The 21,919-nt window shown below is 44.5% G+C and overlaps 2 protein-coding genes across 2 annotated transcripts in view; one reads left to right on the top strand and one right to left on the bottom strand.

The window, feature by feature from the left end:
- LOC109912227 (acyl-CoA dehydrogenase family member 11) overlaps window positions 1-21,919 on the bottom strand; it is a 145,479-nt gene that overhangs the window by 45,517 nt on the left and 78,043 nt on the right. The gene's annotated exons all lie outside the window — the stretch shown is intronic.
- The window catches only part of LOC109923965 (atypical chemokine receptor 4-like), a 24,689-nt gene continuing 14,794 nt past the window's right edge, over window positions 12,025-21,919 (top strand). Inside the window, exon 1 of the mRNA XM_048609866.1 lies at window positions 12,025-12,552. The gene's annotated coding sequence lies outside the window, so the exon portion shown is untranslated. The remainder of the gene's footprint in view (window positions 12,553-21,919) is intronic.

Genomic DNA, 21,919 nt, shown 5'->3' with positions numbered 1-21,919 from the left:
GATGAATTGGGTCGAATGGCCTGTTTCTATGCTCTATGACTCTAATGACTATGGAGCAGGTAATCAGGTTTTAAGTGACCTTCACAGTAATGAATTATTTCCCTGCTCTTACATAAGTATCTGACGCAATGGGCCCTCAGCTGGAGAGTAGGGCTGGTGTACATTTAGTGTAACTTTGGCAGTACAGACTCGATGGGTTGAAGGGCCTCTTCTGTAATGTATGATTCAATGATTGTGTCCCTTCCCATAATCCTTTAAGCTAGAATCGTGAATAGAAACTATGGCAAAACATAGTGAAAGAATAAGCTATATTTTTTAAACAGATCTGTCTTGAAATCTCTGAGGTAGGAGAATGAGTTGAGCATAGAGATTCTGTGGAAGGGTCATCTGAGAGGTGGAATTCTTTCCCCCCAAGCTCCCAGTTGCAACTCCAGATATCTTGGAGAGAAATATTTAGGAGAGGAATGTTACTATGTTCATTCCTTGGAGGTTTGGTTTGCGAAGATTCATCTCTCACAGAATATTAATGAAAGTGACTGAGATTCAGCAGATTGGAGCTTCCCTGAATTCTGGTAACAGTTGCTTGAGCCTGAGTAAGTGAACATGCTGTGCTGTGTTTATGCAGCCAGAGAAATTTACCCCATAGAAAGAGGCCAATCAGTCCACCATGACTGTACCTGTAAAAAAATAGCCGTCCAATCCATTCCCAATCTCCAGTTTTTGCTTTGCCACTCTTTGGATTACCGTACCTTAAATATTTAGAGATAGTAAGAACTGCTGATGCTGGAGTCTGAGATAACACAGTGTGGAGCTGGAGGGACATGGCAGGCCAGGCAGCATCAGAGGAGCAGGAAAGCTGACGTTTCAGGTCGGGATCCTTTTTTTCTGAAGAAGGGTCCCGAACCAAAACTTCAGCTTTCCTGCTCCTCTGATGCTGCCTGACCTGCTGCATTCCTCCAGCTCCACACTGTGTTACCTTAAAGATTTATCCCTAGTGACTTTTTCTTTAAACACAATAAATGTTCAGTAGAACAACTAGCCCTCACCACAATTGAGAAAAGGGAGGTTTGAAGGGTAATGGGGTAGGGAGCAAGGTAGTTGAGGGGGTTGGGGACCAGGTATGTAAGGGGGGCTGAGGAGTCAGGTGAGTGAGGGGGTTAGGGAACCAGACCAGTGAGGGAGTGTAGGGAACCAGATGGGTAAAGAGGGTTAGGGGGTCAGGGGGTGAGGGACACAGGGAGGCAGGTGGGTGAGAGGGAGTTATGGGGCCAGGTGGGTGAGGGGTAGTGTTAGTGAGCCAGATGGGTCAGGGCATGGTTCGGGAGCCAGGTGGGTGAACCACTTCAGCCTAATGGATCTGCCCTGGATATGATCCGCATAATTATTTCTCCAGCCGAGTTAAAGCTCAGTACCCCTATTAGCAACCAGATGGTTAACTCTGCGTAGGAGAACTCTTTCAATCCCATTCAAGCAGAAGAAACAGAAAAAGGTTTGCACAAACAGTAATTACAATGGTCGTGACTCACCCTGTTTCTCTGCCTACCAGACGTAAACATGCACTGGCAGTATTTGCATATTGTATTCAAGACCTTTAATTGTTGTTTATGCCAATGAATCCTCACAGGGAAACACCGGTGACTGACAGCTGAACTTACTCCCATTTCATACTCCCCTTTAGCAGACAATGTACTTTCAAGTTGCCAAAGCACATTGCAGCATCTTTGATTACACACGAGAGAGGCTACAGTCACTCTTCCAGCAACCAGATGTCATCACCAAGCAGGATCTGACAGTATTTGAAAAAATATTCATCATACTTAGAGATAGTAGGAACTGCAGATGCTGGAGAATCCGAGACAACAAGGTGCAGGGCTGGATGAACACAGCCTCTCTGCTCCTATGATGCTGCTTGGCCTGCTGTGTTCATCCAGCCCTGCACCTTGTTGTCTCTTCATCATACTTAGCAAGCTTTTCAAAATAAGATGGCCCTTCCTCAAATTGAAGGTCAAGATGAGTTAATGACTGCATTAACTTTTCAATAAGTATTTATATTTAACGTGGGTTACAGTGGGTTCCTGTCCAATGCTGATGCTAGTGAATCACATTGTGACTCACCAGCTTTGTGTGTTTTCGAACAAATTATTCACCAAGCTATTATCTGAGACATCCTTACTAAAATCGACCCTGAGGATCTTGTTGCAACTTTCACTGCCTTCCAAAAGTTGTTTGCTTGTAGACTTTCCAACTGAGACCATCATCGGAGATTTAATGAGGTTTGCACTAGAATGGGGTTATCAAGAGGTCAATTGACAAATATGAGAATTGTGAACCTCTGGCACACTTGTCCCCAAAACCAGAATATGCGAAACAATCTGTGCACAGTTGACTGGGCGCTTGGTTTATGATGCAGAGTAACATCAACAGCGTGGTTCAGTTCCTGCACTGGTTAACAATGAAGGATTCTCTTTCTCAACCTCTCCCTTCAGGCTAAACCACCACCAGTTGGCTCTCTCTAATGACAGAGCAGCCCTACAGCGTGTGGTATGATGATGGTGACCTTCCTTATGTTCAGATTCATCCCCAGTAGAAGTTGTCAAGTCACAAAGCAGTCACCACATTTATTTGACACGTCTTGTCAAACTTTTTCAGACAAGGTAACTGCCTGCTGCCGAGACTGGAGGTCAGAGAAGATTCTATTCCGGCGGGATCCTGGCACGGCATTTTCCTGGCACCTGTCAGTGAACAGGAGCTGCCATTCTTAGCCCGAGGGCCAGTGGCTCAGCAGTGCCACCGCTGGCTCTGGCCGCCCTGTGAAGGTGCATCACAAAGGAGAGAGGACCTCAACAAATGGGGTGGCACGGTGGCTCAGTGGTTAGCGCTGCTGCTTCACAGTGCCAGGGACCCAGGTTCCATTCCACCCTGGGGTGACTGTCTGTGTGGAGTTTGCACATTCTCCCCGTGTCTGTACGGGATTCCTCTGGGTGCTCCGGTTTCCTCCCACAGTCCAAAGACATGCTAAATTGTCCCATAGGGTTCAGGGATGTGTAGGTTAGGGGGATGGGTCTGGGTGGGATGATTGGTGGGTCAGCATGGACTTGTTGGGCCGAAGGGCCTGTTTCCACACTGTAGGGTATCTATGATCTTGAAGAATGGTGTGGTATTTTTGGGGAGGGACAGGTGGAGAAGCTGTTTAGGGCATGTTCTCACCATGGTGCCTTAGTCGGGCTGATTGGGAGGGAGAGGGTGCTAATTTTCATCAGTGTCAGGGACCCTAGTGTGAACCATGGAGTAACCGTTAAGGGAACCCATCAGGAGGTCGCCTGAGGTTTACCTAGTGACCTCTATCGATGAGGCAGCAGGTCCTTCTAACACTACTAAATGTCTTCAGGAAGTGACCCTTAAAGAAACAAGAACAGGAGGGTACTGATTTAAAGCGTTGCATGAATCAAGCAAGGGTGGTGTGAGATCAACCTTTCTCAGGCAGTGAATAGTTAGAGTATGGAATACACTGCCTGGAAATGTGGTGGAGGCAGATTCGATTGAGGTATTCCAGACGGCGTTGGTTGTTTTTTTGGATAATAAATGGGATGCAGGGAAAGAGGAAAAGGCAGGAGTTTGGCACAAGACAATAGAGTTGAACTCGATAAATACTTCTTTGATTCTGTAATTGGGCCACTAGTTACCTCAGATGACAGGAAAATGTTGGAACTCACTTTCAACTCTTTCCCCCACCATGGAGCCTGCCCTCCTGACACCAATGTGTCTCCAAAGGACTGAGAAAACTCAAGGCCTCGATTTTAGTCATAAAATAAATATACACAAAGCAGAGCCAACCAAGTGCAGTGTGCATAACTGGCTTTTATAAAGCACGACAAGTCAAGACAGTTTCCTCAAACACAGAGGAATTTCAAAGAGAGCATTCCTTACAGTCAGCATTGTTGTGGCTTGACCTAAATCATAACAGGATTCGCAACTAAAATGTTAACAATTTTTCTAAGCACCCAAGGATATCTTTCCCTTACATCTATAATGTCACACTGACCATATTCTGACCCAAGTCTCTGCCCCTTCCCTCACTCCTGCAGGACCAATTGCACAGTCGTCTAAGAAACTAACTCAAACTGTTTCCACACCAAACAATTAAATAGATTGAGTTAAATTCCTTTGCTGCTGGGATTTGTACTGGGGGGGGGATCAAATCTGTATTCCATCTCATAATCTCTTGTCCTGCTAATTAAGTCATGCATCAGATTTTACGTCATTCCGCTCCACCAGGGTCTATGTGCTGTCGTATACATCAACCCTCAAGTCCTTAATTTTCAGAACCTCAATGAAGTCAGTTGGGAGAAGCCAAGATTTGCGACCAGTTCTCATTCAGTGTTTTCTGCCCTGATTCTGAATGAAGGGAGTGAATGAAACACAATCCTTTTCACCTTTTGTTAGTTACACCCATGGCTGTTACACAAAGCCCCATTTGGTGTTGGTGCGGGCGCTGGGGCTCTTGTTTCAAGGCCTGGCACCAAGATTTTTAGAGCTACACAAAATTTCCGCACTGTGTTAACCTCTACGAGGCCCCTGAGCACGCCTTCCCAGAACCTAGGATAATAAATTACTTCCTGAAGTCAGAAAGGATTCAGTTATTTAGGCTACACCCGAGTACATTTCACATTGCAGCAGAACATCAAAACATACCAGGGCTTCCCGAAGAAGGGGTTTGGCCCTAAATGGGGTCATTTGCTGAATGTAGCTCTGAAGCATCAGTAGCTCAACCAACTGCCCCTGTTCGCTCTGAAGGGTTACACCAAGTTTTCAAGCCTTGAATTGGGTTGCAGTGGGAAGAAGTTTGGAATGCAATGACCTGTGTGCTGACTTCCTACATCTATATTATTCAAACCCATTCCAATACACTGCAGACAGCTTCACCACCCTTTAATCTGCAAACACAGATCTCAGCTAATCCATTACATTTTGCCAGTACCACATTATTGCAAACTTCTGTCAAATTCAGGTCTGTTCCACTATAGTCACGTGACCCACCCTTGTGAATGATAAAGAAGATAACTTGCAGTTTTAATTCAGTTATCCCATTTTGAACTATCATAAATCACAAATGCTCATGGTCCAGTGGTAGCTCACCAACTAAGAGTTCCAGAATCAGAGAATGGTCACAGTACGGGAGACCAATCAGCCCATCATGCTTGCTCTGTTCATTAAATGAGCACCATCACCTGCTGCCAATTTCCTGCTGTTTCCCCATATCCTTTTACTTTATTTATATTCAAATAATCATCCAATGCTCTCTTGAAAGCTTCGGTAGGAAGAATGTTGTTAAACTCAAAAGGGTTCAAAAAAGATTTACATGGATGTTGCCAGGACAGGAGGGTTTGAGCTATAGGAAGAGGCTGAATAGCCTAGGGATATTTTCCCTGGAGTGTCAGAGGCTGAGGGGGTGACCTTACAGAGGTTTATAAAATCATGAGGGGCATGGATAGGGTGAATAGCCAAGGTCTTCTTCCTAAGGTAGGGCAGTCCAAAACTAGAGGGCATAGGTTTAAGGTGAGAGGGCAAAGATTTAAAAGGGACTTAAGGGGTAATTTTTTCACACAGATGGTACTGCATGTATGGAATGAGCTGCCAGAGGAAGTGGTGGAGGCTGGTACAATTACAACATTTAAAAGCCATCTGGATGGGTACATGAATTGGAAGAGTTTATGGGCCAAATACAGGCAGATGGGACTAGATTAATTTAGGATATCTGGTCAGCATGGACGAGTTGGACCAAAGGTTCTGTTTCTGTATCGTATGACCCTATGTCTATGACGTATTGAATCTGCACCTTCCACATTTCCAGGCAGTGCATTCCAGACAATAACTGCTCACTGTGTGAAGAAGTTTTTTTTTCTCATTTCGCCCTTACTTTGTTCACAGGTCATTTTAAATCTATACCCTATTTTGTTCTTGCTCTTTTTACAAATGGGAACAGCTTCTTCTTATTTACTCTATCCAGTCCCCTCATGATTTTGAAAACCTCTATCAAATCTCCTCTTGACTCCTCCAGGAGAACACTCCCAATTTCTTCCATTAATCCTTCTCATCACTGATGTTTTGCATCGCTGGAACCATTCTTGTAAACCACTTCTGCTCTTTCCTCTAACACATTTACATCTTTCTTATAGCATGGCATTCACAACTGTACACAATACTCCAGCTGAGGTCTAACATTTGATGCAGACTTGTAACACATGAGAGGGGACAAAGTTTTTGATAGCATTAAGTTAACTGAATTGTGGAGAAAATAAAAACTGAAATTACCTGTGCAACCAACATGCACACCAACTTGGAATTCACAGAATCCTTACGGTGTGGAAGCAGGCCATTTGGCCCATCAAGTTGATACTGACCCTCTGAAGAGCATCCACACAGGCCCACATCCCAACTCCATCTGTGAAACTCTGCATTTCCCTTGGTCAATCCAGTAGCCTGTACATCTTTGGACTGTGGGACGAAACCTGAGCACCCGGAGGAAACCCACGCAGACACGGGGAGAATGTGCAAACTCCACACAGACAGTCGCCTGAGGCTGGAATTGAACCCGGGTCCCTGATGCTGTGAGGCAGCAGTGCTAACCACGGTGCTGTCCCAACCTTACCTTATTCATTGACAACAATAATTGGCAGCTATGATGCAGATGATCAAACGAATGTACCCACAGCCTTCGGGACACAGATGTCAGGACTATGTGGAGTTTCTGATCCTTGCCTTGCCATGAGGTAGATTGGCCAATCAACCTTCCCAGATGTAGCCACCTGATTCGCTGCCTCTGCATTCATCGTCCTATTTAGGATGATGGGAGAGCTCCTGGTCTTGCTGACCCAGTCAGAATCCCCAGCCATCAACATCCTGGGGGATATTGCTGACCAGAAACTGAAAATGGACCAGCCATGGTGGCTCAGTGGTTAGCACAGCTGCCTCACAGCACCAGGGATCTGGGTTCAATTCCACCCTCAGGCAACTATCTGTGTGGAGTTTGCACATTCTCCCCGTGTCTGCGTGGATTTCCTCCGGGTGCTCCGGTTTCCTCCCACAGCCCCAAAGATGTGCAGGCTAGGTGGATTGGCCATGGGAAATTGCCTGTAGTGTTCAGGGATATGTAGATGAAGTGGGTTAAAGGGAGGTGGGTCTGGGTGGAATGCTGTGAGGGTCAGTGTAGACATGTTGGGCCAAAGGGCCTATTTCCCCACTGTAGGGATTCTATTAAAAAAAAACATACAAATACAGTGTCTACAAGAGCAGGTCAGACCTGGGAATCCTGCAGTGACTAATTCAGCTCCTGACTCTCCAAAGCTTGTCCACTATCAACGAGGCACAGCTCAGGAGTGTGATAGAATACTCCACACTTGCCCTGGATGAGTTCAGCCCCAATAACACTCAAGCAGCTTGACACCATCCAGGGTAAAGCAGCCCTTTTGACTGGCATCACATCCATCAGCTTCAACATTCATTTCCCCTCCACCACTGACACTCAGTAGCAGCAGTGTGTACCATCTACAAGATGCACTGCACCAACTCATTAAGGCTCCTTAGACATCACCTTTCAAAAACCAGGACCACCGTCATCTGGAAAGCAGCAGATATCTGGGAACACCACCCACCTGCAAGTTCCCCTCCAAACCACTCACTGTTCTGACTTGGAAATATATTGCTGTTCCTTCATGATGGCTGGCTCAAAATCCTTGAACTCCCTCCCTAACAGCACTGCAGGTCTCTCTACACCACAAAGATGGCAATGGCTCAAGAATATAGCCTACTGCCACCTTCTGCAGGGCAATTTGGGATGAGCAACAGTGGTGTCCTCAGAGCAGCAAATCCAGAGGGAGATTTCAGAGGCATCCAGCTGATGGATCCTTTGGTGCCAATGGGAAACCCACCAATGAAATTGTTTGGGCTGCTGGAGCAGGCCATTCCTAACAGCAGCAAAACGGCATTAGCCCTGGTGTTCAACAGCAGTTTAGTGAAACCAGTAGGTTTGCCATTTGGTCTGACAGGAGGAGAGAGGCAGGAAGGTTCTGGAAGGGAATTCTGGGGCTTATGACATGGATGGGTGTAGACATGGTTACCAATGGTAGTGTGGAGAGAATGTGCAAGAGGCCACTGTCGGAGAGACTTGGAGTTTGTACAGGGCAGGAGGAGGTAACAGAGCTAGGAAGAATGGAGATCATATTCGGCCTGAAGGACATATATGGGAGTTTTAATTACCGAGGAGCAACTGCACAATGAGGCAGGGTGGGGACATGAGCAGGGCAGATGGGTGTATTATGAACATGTCTGAGTTAGGACATGGGCAGGAGATTTCACGTAAGCTCACATTTGTAGAGGGCCAGAGAAGAAGGCAAGCTTTGTGATGTCAAAGAACTGATGACTATAAAAGCTTTTTGTTGATGGAGGTGGGGGTGAGCAAACTCAGTCTCGTCTCTCACAGGAAATTGACCTAGTCAGTCACTCTGATCTGACAGCCATCATAACATCAAGAGAATGTGAAGATTTCAAAACCCTTACCAGACTAAATGTTTATGGCACTGATCATGTTATCTAGTATGTCGAAACAACAACTCACCAAGGCTTCAAGTTAATAGCATATCCAAAGATGCTTCAACTGAGCATTTTAAAACAAAAGTTGACAACGAAACACCTAAGGAGGTCTTAAAGCAGACAGAAGCTTTATCCAAGAGAATGTTTGGAGGAATGTCTTAAATGGAGGGGTTGGGGGGTGAAAGGAATGCATGGAGGCAGAGAAGTTTCAGGAGGGTCATTCAGGGTTTGTGGCCTAGGCTACTGAAGGCACGACCACCAATGGCAGAGCAGTTAAAATCTGGAACAGGCCACTTTTAGAATATTGCGTATAACTCTGGCCCCTCTGCTTTAGATGTTGTTAAACTAGAAAGGGTGCAAAAAAAATTACAAGAGTGTTGCTGGGACTGGAGGGTTTGAGTTATGGGGGGAGGCTAAATAGGCTGGGGCTACTTTCCCTGGAGCATCAGAGGCTGAGGGGGTGACCTTAAATAGGTGTATAAATCATTAGGGGGATGGATAGGGTGAATAGCCAAGGTCTTTTCCCCAGGGTGGGGGGAGTTCAAAACTAAAGGGCATAGGTTTAAGGTGACAGGGGTAAGATTTAAAAGGGACCTGAGGGGTGACTTTTTCACACAGAAGGTGGTGTGTGTATGGAATGAGCTGCCAGGGGAAGTGTTGAAGGCTGGTACAATTACAACATTTAAAAGGCATTTGGACAGGTACATGGACATGAAAGGTTTAGAAGAATATGGGCCAAATGCAGGCAATTGGGAGTAGTTCAGTTTAGGAAACCTGGTCGGTATAGACAAGTTGGACCGAAGGGTCTGTTTCCATGCTGTATGACTCTATGACTCTATAACACTCACAGGACTAGAGGAGCACTGTTATCCCATACGGTTGTGGGGCTGGTAGAGATACCAAGGTAGGGAGGAGCAAGGCCAGGGAGCAATTTGAAAACAACTTTGAGAATTTTAAAAACAAAACACTTGCCCAGGAGCCAGCATAGGTCAGAGAATGGGGAGACGGTGCCCTCGTGGTAAAGTCATTAGATTAGTAATCCCAAATGCTAGGTTCATGTTCTGCCAACATGGGTTCAAATCCCACCACAGCTGACAGTAGAACATGAATTCAATACAAACGGGGAATGAAAAGCCAATGTAACAGTGACCACTATCGATTCCCATTAGAAACCCATCTGGTCCACATTTTGCCCTTTAGGGAAGAAAATCTGCCATCTTTACTCAGTCTGGCCCACATACAACTCCAGATCCAAAGCAGTGTCATTGACTTTTACCTTCCCTCTTGGTAAATAGGGTTGGGCTATGAATGCTGGCCAAGCCAGTGACACCCTCATCCCATGAATGGATACAAACAAGAACATAAGGGTGATAACTGAGACACATGCAGGCAGCAGAGATTTGGATCACCATCGTTCTTAACCAGAAGTTATTTTCCTCACCCAGCAAGGCAACAGAGGTCCTCATAAAGTGGCACAGTGTTATTTTATTTCAGTTTGATTGTAATCTCACTGGAGCAGACGGCATTTGGAAATAGTGTTTTCCTGGAGTTGCTGTGGCCTCCTTCAATTATTCCAGTCCTTGTTTTCCTAATCACCAATGACAGAACTGACAGCAAGTCTCTACCAGCAGCTATCCCATGGGAAGCCTGTGGGACTGGGGTCACATTGCAGACTAGCTGCTGTAATCTGTTCTACTTCTCCACTAGGACACTGACACCTTTGAGTGATGGCAGGAATGCGTTAACACGTACAGAACCAATCTGCATTCACTTTCAGCTGCCAAATTATTGTTAAACATAATTTGATAATGCAATCACCGACTGTACAAATAAAACTAACAATATAACAACATGGGAATGCAATGGTGTGGTATGGTATTATTATTAATCCAAAGACCCAGGTAATATTCTGAAGAAGGGTCTAGGCCTGAAACATCAGCCTTCCTGCTCCTCTGATGCTGCTTTGCCTGCTGTGTTCATCCAGCTCTACATTCTTGTTATCTAATATTCTGGGGATCCAATTTCGAATCCCACCATGGCATCTGGAGGAATTTGACTTCAATGTTTTTAAAAATTGGAATTAATACTCTAAAGGGGACCATTACTGATTGGCGTAAAATTCATCAGGTTCACTAATGTCCATTAGGGAAGGAAACTGCCATCCTTACCTGGTCTGGCTTACACGTGACTCCAGACCCACAGCAAGGTGAAACAAAAACAGAAATTGTTGGAAAAACTTACTGGGTCTAACAGCGTCTGTGTAGAGAAATCTCTTAACAGATGCTGCCAGACCTACGGAACTTCTCCAGTAATTTCTGTTTTCATTTCTGGTTTATAGCACCCACAGTTCTTTCAGTTTTTGTTCACAGCAATGAGGTTGACTCTAGAGAGCATAGGAAATTAGGGAAGTGTAATAAATGCTGGCTGAGCCTTATAAACTATTTTTAAAAACACAAACAAAACAGAATAGTTCTATAAGTAAAAAGGGGCTTCTTTAAAAAAAATCCTGCAATTTGTATAATGCCTTTTATGCCGCTCCCACAAAGCACTTTACAGCTAACCAGGTATATTTTCAAGCATGAGCACTCTTGCAACATCAGCAATATGGCACTCAATTTGTGCACAGTAAGTTCCCACAAGTGGAAACACGACTGACCAAATAACTTGAGCTAACGAGGTGTAGAGCTGGATGAACACAACAGGCCAAGCAGCATCAGAGGAGCAGGAAAGCTGACTTTTTAGGTCCTTCTTCAGACCCGAAATGTCAGCTTTCCTGCTTCTCTGATACTGCCTAGCCTGCTGTGTTCATCCAGCTCTACACCTTGTTATCTCAGATTCTCCAGCATCTGCAGTTCCTACTATATCTGACCAGATAACTTGGTTTTATTTTGTGATTTATTTTGAGAGATAAATACTTGCCAGGCAACTGGAGAGAATGCCCCTGTCTTCTTTGTAATTGTGCCCTGTGGTCTTCTACATAGACCCCAGAGGGCAGATACAGCCATGGTTACTGTGGAAATATAGAACTGGCTGGAGTAGGCTATTCAGCCCTTCATGCCTGCTCCACCATTCATGGATGATCGTCCAGAAAGCCCTGTCTGAAAGTCAGACAATAAAAGGAAAGATTCATCGACAAGTTGTTTTTAGTTATTATTTTTGAATATAGTAATATAAGGTAACTCAAAAATATCACTTGTGCCAAACGTCAAAATAATTCGGTTCTGTTTTCAACTTGGGGGTTACTTCTTCAGAAAAAACAAGTTTGCCATATACCTCTTTTCCATGAAATTAATACATTAGTCATTTAAAATATAGATGCTTATCCAATTTTAATCTCATATTGCACTGATATATGTTTCCAGTTTATCTTTCGGAGCCTTTTGCTTTGAAGTACGTTTTGTTTTTTTAACACTTGTCTGAGTCAGAGCCAAGCTTTCACAGCTCCCTCTACCAGCACAATCTCAGTAGCTCACAGGTTAAAAGCAGCAATTTCCTTCACGGGGTTAGAAGCCTGTTCTTTCAGAGAATACAACAGGTCTGGTTGCAGGGTTCATCAGCTACAAAAACAAGCAGTTCATTCCAGGGAGTAAGATCATCAATTGCAAACACCCCCACTGGGAGAAACGGGCTAACAACAAAAAGGATATTTCAAGGAGCACAGTCTACCGGGTGTAGCAGCAACAAGACATGCTGTAAGGCACAGCTACTGCCCAGGAGCACTTTATCTCTTTGGTTGCTGTTGGAACACCCCATCCCGCCGAGTCTTGTAAAGACGTTTCTCTGGGCCGTCCCAGGGATGAAAAGTTTCCAGGAAACTTCTGATAAAGGAGACAGCAGTAGCTGAAGCAGAGGGTCCCTGTGTTGAACCTGCCTTCCCACAGAGTCAGTCTTTAAGGACGGTCACGGTGATAAAGGCTCCATACCAGGAGAAGCAAATAAGCAGGAGGGAAACGCAACTGATAAGTAAGTTATCTTGCTTCTGAATTACTTTTACTTCAAAGGGCATCAGGGAAAGGACTTACAATTGCGATGTTAGATTTTTTTTAATCACTCTGAGTGTCGCTGGCTGTACCAGTATTTATTGCCCATCATTAGTTGCCTTTAAGAAGGTGGTGATGAGCTGCCTTCTTGAACCGCTGCAGTCCACATGCTGCAGGTATATCCATTATGGGGGGAGTTTTGCAATTTTGACTGAGTGACACTGAAGGGAACAGCAATATATATAAGAATGACTTGGAGGGGAACCTGCGGGTGGTGGTGTTCCCATGTATTTGCTGCCCATGTCCTTCTAGATGGAAGTGGTCAGGGGTTTGCAAGGTGCTGTCTGAGGGTCTTTGGTGAATTTCTGCAGTGCATCTTGTAGATAGTACACACTGCTGCTACTGAGCGTCGGTGGTGGAGGGAGTGGATGTTTGTGGATGTGGTGCCAAACAATCAGGCTGCTTTGTCCTGGATGGTGTCAAGCTTCCCAAGTGTTGTTGGGGCTACACTCATCCAGGCAAGTGGGGAGTATTCCATCACACTCCTGACTTTGCCTTTAGATGGTGGACAAGCTTTGGGGAGCCAGGAGGTGAGTTACTCACTCATAGGTGATTTGAGGGTTATTATATGAATGTAATTTTCATTTATCATTACAATCTTGTTCACCCTGCTTTTATACATCAGCCTCACAGTTCAAATTGTAGATAATGCTAGTTAGATTTAAAGAAAAGTAACTCCCTGCTTGAAGAAAACACTACTTAATTTCCGAGATGGCGGTCTATAATTGGTAAGGTGCTACAAGAGTTTGTATTTGTATTTCAGCTATTTGCAATCCTTAGCGATAATTCAGATGAGGCAGTGAGTGCAATGAATTCAAGTTTGCTGACAATACAAAGCTCAGTTGACAAATAAACAGTGAGGAGGACACAAAAAGGCGAGAAATGCTAGATAGGCAGTTTAGGTGGGTCTGCAAGAATATGGCAGATGGAATTTAACATGGAAAAGTGTGAAGTCATCCATGTTGGAAGGGAATTGAGAAAGCAGCATGCTTGTATTCAGAGGGACCTGGATGTCCTTGTATATGAAGTTTACAGTCAGATACACAAGCAACTAGAAAAGCAAACAGTGTTTGTCTTTATTACAAGAGGATCGGAGAGTGAGAGTGTAGGAGACTTACTGCAATTGTACAGGGCATTGATGAGACTGCACATGGAGTGCTGTGTACAGTTTTGGACCCATTACTACAAGAAAGATATACTGCCTTGGAGAGAATTCAACATGGGCTCAACAGATTTATGACAGGAATGACAGGATTGTCCTTTGAAAAGAGGTTGAGTAGATGCCAAGTTCCACTCCAAGCCATTCCCCGTCCTGACTTGGAAATATATTGCCATTCCTTTAGGGTCACTGGGTCCAAACCCTGAAATTTCCTTCCTAACAGCACGTTGGGGGTCCCTACACCCCAAGGACTACAGCGGTTCAAGAAATGGCTCGCTACAACCTTCTCGAGATAATTTCAGGATGGGCAATCCAGGAATATACGGTGATGCCCACATCCCCTGAACAAATAAATAAAACAAAACCACTATCTGAATGTACAAATTAGGAGCAGGAGAGACGGTTGTTTGTGGGACTTGCTTTCCTTTAATTCATTCACAGGATGTGGGTTTCACTAGCTCAGCCAGCATTCATTGCTCATTCCTAACTGTCCAGATGGCAGTTAAAAATCAGCCACTTTGCTGTGGGTCTAGAGTCATATGTTGGGCAGACCAGGGGAGGACAGCAGTATCCCTTCCTAAAAGGCTTTAGTGAACCAGATGGGTTTTCTGACAATGGTTTCATGGTCATCAGTAAACAGTTAACTCCAGATTTTTATTGAATTCAAATTCCACCAGCTGCCATGGGGGGATTTGAACCCAAGGCCCCAAAAGATGACCTGGGTCTCCTGATTAATAGTCATTGTCTTCCCTTGCTAGGTGCAAATTGCTGCCAACATTCCTACATTCCAAAGTGGTCACCACAGAAACCTTTGTGCCTCAAAAGTACTGTACTATCAAATGCTTTGGATCTTCCCTGTTCTGTCTCATGGGTCAGTTTGTCAATACCTTTAACAGCCATACTCATGATAGCATCATAGCCTGTGACCAGAGGCTATAAAAAACTCACACTCTACCTTAACTGGAAGCCACTTGAAACATGCCCCTTGGTGAAAGCATGCTACAGTTTGTAACTGAATAGCTTAATATCAGCTGAGACACCTGAAGTGCCTGTGAATGTAATATTTGAACAAATCAAGAGCTGTAATAAACCTCCATTAAATCTTTCAACACCATGTTAGCTGCATCTAGTTGTGATGTTATGGGAGCCATTTGCAGTACAAAGTATAACTACCCCACAGGAGGTAAAGCCCAGGCACCGCAGTGTAGTTCAATTCTGAGGACACGAGTGCCTCTACAAACTACTCATTGCTTCAAAAACATTCCTCAACCGAACAAACTAGTGTAGAATTGCTGCATGAGCATCCATTTCTGGGCAAGCCTTTGCATTGTCTAAGTACAGGAGTATGGTTTAGATTAACGACCAACAGGTTCCGACGATAAATATAACACGGAACTTTGGCTGCACTAGGTTTTACATCAGTTGTGAGGTTTGGTTTTGCCAGACAGCTCACACTGATGATTACATCAGACTGACTGGGTGACTTATCTTTAAAGCGACCTGGAAGTAATTCAGAATTTCATTCCAATACAGATATTCCCAGTTGGCAGTGTTTATGTGTCTGTTTAAAATGAAAGAACTGCGGCCTCTTCCTCACCCTCTGTTGTGCTCACATCCCAATCATAATTTGGTGCAAAACATTAGTGTGAGTGCTGCACCGGCTTTAGGATGAGATGTTAAACCAAGGCCACATTTATCTGATTGTGTGGATGTCAAAGATCCAAATGACAGCCAGGGAGTTACGCCCTCAGTACCCTAGCCAATATTTACCACACAATCAACGTCACCTCAAATATGATTATCTGGTCATGTTCTCATTGCTGTTCTTGGGAGCTTGCTGTGCAAAAATTGGCTGCCGCATTTCCTACTTTGCAACAGTGACTGCACGTCAAAGAAGTACCTCACTGGTTGTCAAGCTCTTTGGGGTTGTTGAAAGACGTTATATAGATGGCAAGATATAGACGTTCCTGCCTCTGAGCCAAAGGTTTGGGTTCAAACCCCACTCCAGGACCTGATGGTCAAAGAAGGTGAATTCACAATGTGCCCAGACCGGTTGCTTAGTAACAAATCCCTCTGATAGATCCACAGCAGACAGTAAAAAGGGGAGAGTTTTCTGGTAAACCAGAGCCCTGCGGGAGTTACATCACTTCAGCTTCCCGATGTTACAGCAGTTCCAATGGGCATGTTGTGTCTCACAAATATTCCCCACAATTCAAGGCCTGTAAGAAGATGAAAAGTACAAGCTGTTTTTCTTTGGTTCTCAGCGGAAATTATTTTCAGTACTTGGGTGTGGAACTTGTCTCAGCTATCTGGGATGATTAATGCAACTCAAGAGGATGAAAAATACCAACATTCTGGGAGCAAAGCATTTAAAAAAAATAGCCACTTGGAGCAGAATTGAATTTTCTTAGTTATAGACCACAATAGCTTGGCGAGAATGCAGGTTCGAGAAACAAAATGACTCACAAAGCCATAGTTTAAACAAGAGGATAGCCAGAGAGCTGGAAGAATTGCAAACTCCTGAGGCTGTGGCTACGAGCTACAGAGAAACACAGAGCATCAAGCTTGCCTTGCACCAGTTAGTGACAGAAATTCTCTTAAAACATTGAGCACTTCGACCCTTCAGGACTTATCTGAATTTCTAAGAATTGTCGCACCCAGTTCAAGCAGACAAGCCAAGTTCTTAGAAGTGAGAATGTCCAGCAAGGAACAGAAAAGATGTTTGTGTTGTGTACACAAATGTACCAGTGGGTGAGGCACAAGTGTAGCAGTTAGGATTGTTTCCATTTAGGTCTTTGTGCTGTGTAGAGAAACATTGAATACTGAGCGTCAAAATGGGATCCAATTGCACCTTCTTACGAATGGACAGAAAGGTATTGGTTTTATACAGCTACATCAGAAGTATGGCTGGTGCTAAGTTTGGTTCGCTCGACTATTTTGACTTTCTGGATAGCTTTCTGAGCCAGGCCTCAGTCACTCTGCACATACATTGAGGAACCGAATGCCAGTTTCATTGACCATCTGCCCCCAGCCTCCAACCCCTCTTTTTACATTTTTGTCCATGTAATGTGGGTGCTGATTGCGAGGCCAGCATTTATTGTCCATCCCTAGTCGCCCAGAGGGCAAATAAGAGCCAACTACATTGCTGTGCGTCTGGAATCACACGTAGGCCAGGCCAACAGGTTGGTTTTAAATAAAAATTAGCAGTAGGTACACAATCACTCTCACGTTAGCTTTTTATTGAATTGAAACTCCTCCATCGATCATGGTGGGATTCGAACCCATGTCCCCAGGACATTGGCCTTGGTCTCTGGGCTACGAGGCTAACCATGTTACCACAATACCACTGACTCCTTCTCCTTGGGATAAGAAACAGAAATAAAAGAAAGCCTTTTGCCACCCGCTAGCAATCCCCTCACCAGCCTCCCACCCCAGACACGATAAGAACACAGCTGAGCTGATTGTTGCTGCACTATCCTGGATGACCCTCATAACCCTCGACTTCTTTGAGAATCAAATTCTGTCTGATGCAGCCTTGAATATATTCAATGTCCCAGTCTCCACTGCTCTCTGGGATAGAGAATTCCGAAGGTTAATAAGCCTGAGACAAAATTCCTCCTCATCTCCGTCCTAAATGGAACACCCTTTATTTTGAAACCACGAACTCTGGTTTCAGCTTTCCCCATGAGGGGAAATATCCTCTCAGCATGCAACTTGGTGGGGGACCCTCGTGTCTCCACACAATCACCTCCCATTCTTCACCTTTTCAATTCCAGTGGAATGGAGTTAACATACTCAACCTTTTCTCATAAGGGGAACCTGTGCACCCCAGGAATCAGTGGACAGAACTTCTCTGAACTGTCTCCAAAGCAGGATACAATCCTGTAATAAATTTGGTTGTAATAAGCAACAGTAATTAAGCAGAAGATGAATGGAGTCAAGAAAAGCCATAGGATGGGAGAAGGGAGGAGGGAAACGCATGTTTAGCTGACAATCTGGCCAGGCAGAATAGGAGATGCAACAGATTATTCCCTGTGAAATCAACAACATGGACATCAAGTACAATTATGGTTTCACTAAACCTGAGGAATTTCTTTCAAAATTCCCTCTAAGAACTAAGAAGTTTTAGCATTCACTCCAACACAGACCAATAAATAATATTGGGTGTGGTGGGAGACAGATACAAATTCCTATGCCACGATGTTTAGTGAGTCGTAAAACTTTACAAAAGAGTTGCCAAAAATCAGGAGCTCAACAAGAAACAGATGATGTTAATTCATCAAAAGATTTTAGCTCAACTAGTGGGGTCTTGTAGCGCAGTGGTTGTGTCCTTTCCGCTGAGCCAGGAGGCCTGGGGTCAATACCACCTGCTCCAGAGGTGTGTAATAATGTCTCTCTGAACGGGTTGATTAGGAAATACCCTGAACCACACTGATTGAATGAATCAGTGGCTCATCTCAATCTGAAACATACTTGCACCCTCTCAATTCACGTAAGAATTCTCAGTCGTGACTTGTTTGCTCTGAGTCACAACATTCTTGGTTCAAGTCTCACCTCAGGGCTTGAGCACAGAAGTCAAGGCTGATCCAATGCTGAGGGAGTGCTGCACTGGCAGAGGAACCAGCTTTTGGATGAGACATTACATGAGGGTCCCTCAGGTGGATGCCAATAAAAAGCCTTGGCCACTAGTGTGAAGAACAGCAGGGATGTCCTAGCCAATATTTATCCTTCACTCACCATCACATAAAACACATTATCTTGGTATGGGCGAGAGATAGCAAGAACTACAGATGCTGGAGAATCTGAGATAACAAGGTGTAGAGCTGGATGAACACAGCAGGCCAAGCAGCATCAGAGGAGCAGGAAGGCTGACATTTCGGGCCGAGACCCTTCTTAACTGTTTTGCCCAAGACTGCAAGAAATTACAGAGAGTTGTGAACGCAGCCCAGTCCATCACACAAACCAGCCTTCCATCCATTGTCTCCATCTACATTTCCCACTGCCTCGGGAAAACAGCCAACATAATCAAAGACCCCTCCCACCCCGGTTATACTCTCTTCCATCAGGCAGAAGGTACAAAAATTTAACAGCATGTACCGACAGATTTAAGAAGAGCTTCTTCCCCGCTGTTATCAGACTTCTGAATGGACCTTTCATATATTAGAGTTGATCTTTCTCTGCATCTTCTCTGTAGCTGTCGCACTATATATTCTGCATTCTGTTCTATTACCCTGATGTACTTATGTAAGGTATGATTTGTCTGGATAGCACCCAAAACACTACTTTGCACTGTATCTCGGTACATGTGACAATAATAAATTAAAGTAAATCAAATTACTATCACAATCGCAGCAAGCAATGAGAAAGGCAAACAGTCTGTTTTTATTCATCACAAGGATGTTGGACTACAAAAGTAAACATGCAGATATAGAATAATTTAGCTGCTTGTTTTTGACTGGTGTAGCTCCGATGGGCCAAAGGGCCTTTTTCTGTGCAGCAGACTTCTATGACCTCGGCCAGACTCTAAATACTAACTCTATTCCTCCCTCCACAGATGCTGCTGGACCTGCTGAGTTTCTCCAGCATTCTCTGAGTTTGTGTCAGATTTGCAGCACCTGCAGTATTTTGCCTTTATTAGAAGAGTTAGATGTTTATTTTTGATTAGCACAGATTTGATGGGCCGAAGGGCCTGTTTCTGACCTTATGTCTTGCTACCATTGTATGGAATCTTGCTTGGAGTTCTCCTTATCTAAGGAAGGATATACTAGGTGAGGAATTGTTTTATGACGGAGGATTGAGGGAACTGGTTCTGCATTTTTTAGAGTTTTGAAGAATAAGGGATGATCTCTCTGAAGCTTATAAAATTCTAACAGGGTGAATGGAAATAGGATGCGTCCCTTTGCTGGTGACTCTAGGACCAGGGCACATCACCTCAGGACTAGGGGCAGGTCATCTAGGGCTAATCTAAAGAGGAATTTCTTCACTGAGAGGGTGGTGAATCTTTGGAATTCTCACCCCATGAGGGCTGTGGAAACTCAATCACCGAGCACGTTTTAGGACAGAAATTGATAGGTTTCTGAAGAATAATGGCCTTAAGGGACAGGGAGATGGTGCGCAGAAGGGCCATTGAGGACCACAATCTAGAATGACAGAACAGACCCAATGGTTTGAAACACCTACTGCTCTTATCAAATTGCTATTAGTGGAGGACGTGCTGTGGCAAAATTGGCTCTGGTCTTTCCTGCATTTTGACAACATTGGATGTTGTCATTGGATGTGAAATGCTTTGAGCTGTCAGGTATATGAGAGGCGCTACAGAAATGCAAGTCCATCCAGCGTAAATAGTTCCACAGATTGACTGATTGACAGATTGCCCAAGGGGCAGTTTAGAGTCAACCACATTGCTGTGGGTCTGGAGTCACATGTGGGCCAGACCAGGTAAGGAAGACAGTTTTCCTTCCCTAAAGTGCATTAATGAACTAGATGGGTTTTCCCCGACAATTGGCAGTGGATTCACGGCCATCGTTAGATACTTAATTCCAGATTCTTTTTTATTAATTTCAGATTCCACCATCTACCATGGCGGGGTTTGAATCTGGGTTCCCTGAATATTACCTGGGTCTTTGGATTAATAGTCTAGCAATAATACCACTAGGCCATTGCCTCCAGTAGAAGTTGGATCCCAAGCCCTATTATGGTTAGCACTGCTGCCTCACAGTGCTAGTGACCCGGGTTCGATTCCATCCTCCAGCAACTGTTTGCACATTATCCCTGTGTCTCCAGGCGCTCCTGTTTCCTCCCACTGTCCAAAGATGGGCAGGTTAGGGGGGATTGGCCGTGCTAAATTGGCCTGTAGTGTGCAGGCTGGGTGGGTTAGCCATGGGAAATGCAGCGTTACGGGGTCTGGCTAGGACACCCTTTGGAGGGGCAACACAGACCCGTTGAGCCAAATGGCCTCTTTTGGCACTGTAGGGATTCCATTCTATGATTTCGATATCAATGAGAACGCGCCTCAGTGCCTGGGGCAGGCACACCGACACTGCCAGTTAAAACAGTGGCACATCGCACAGGCAGAAGGAAGCGTCAGACCACCATATTAATGCCCCCCGTCCTGGCTTCATGGCCACTTTTAAAATCAGGCCCATCTCACTGACCTAAAAGCAAGTCTTAAAAAAAAAGGTGACATCCTGCACCTGATGCTTCCAAAATCAGCCCTGGAAGTAATGGCTGTGCAGCATTTTATAAAACATACGAATAAGGAATGAGAGTAGGCCACTCGGCCCTTCAAACCTGCTCTGCCATTCTGTAAGATCATGGCTGATCTGATTTTAACCTCAACTCTACATTCCTGCATATCACCAACCCCTCCCCCCCCATAACCTAACTCCCTCTGCCTTTAAAAAGATTTAAAGATTCTGTATCCACTGACTTTTTGAAGAAAGGAATTCGACAGACTCACAACCCTCTGAGGGGGGGGGAAAGGTTTCCTCATCTCTGTTTTAAATGGGCACACCCTTATTTTAAACTACTGGAAACTGAGAAAGGAGATCTGAAGAAATTATTTACTTTCCAAGTAATGCTTCACTGATGCTGCTACATCATAATCATTATCCAGCTCACAATCTCAAAAGTTCAGATAAACAGCAAAGCATCTTTGAAGATGAAGAAGCACATGGTGAACAGTGAAGTGAAGGGCCCCAATCAGAGAAGCAGCAATCACATTGGCCATCAGATTTAATTTTCATGGTGACTATTTCTCCAATCTGCGAGTGATGGATCTCTGCATTGCCTTTGGCAGCAACTTTATTCACTTAGCTAAGAACTGACTGCACAAGTACAGGGTCAAATTAAACTTCATCAGTGAACCATAAATGTAGCTTTCTCTTCCTGTGTCTATCTAGCAATCTGAAATACCGTTTGCACTGCAGCTTGCTACTGCAAAATAAAAATACTCAGCACTGCCCACACAAAGCTTTTCCCACATGCTATCACTTATATTGAGAATGGCTTCCCATTAACTTCTGCAATTTTGACTTTTTTGCTCCAAGGGACAGATTTGTAGATAAGCCATTGCACAATGTATTGAGACAACAAGGTGCAGGGCTGGATGAACACAGCAGGCCAAGCAGCA

This window comes from Rhincodon typus, chromosome 2 (genome assembly GCF_021869965.1).
Source record: "Rhincodon typus isolate 14 chromosome 2, sRhiTyp1.1, whole genome shotgun sequence".
Taxonomy (NCBI): Eukaryota; Metazoa; Chordata; class Chondrichthyes; order Orectolobiformes; family Rhincodontidae; genus Rhincodon; species Rhincodon typus.
Note: the sequence above shows the minus strand (reverse complement) of the source record. Positions and strands in the feature narration are given on the sequence as shown.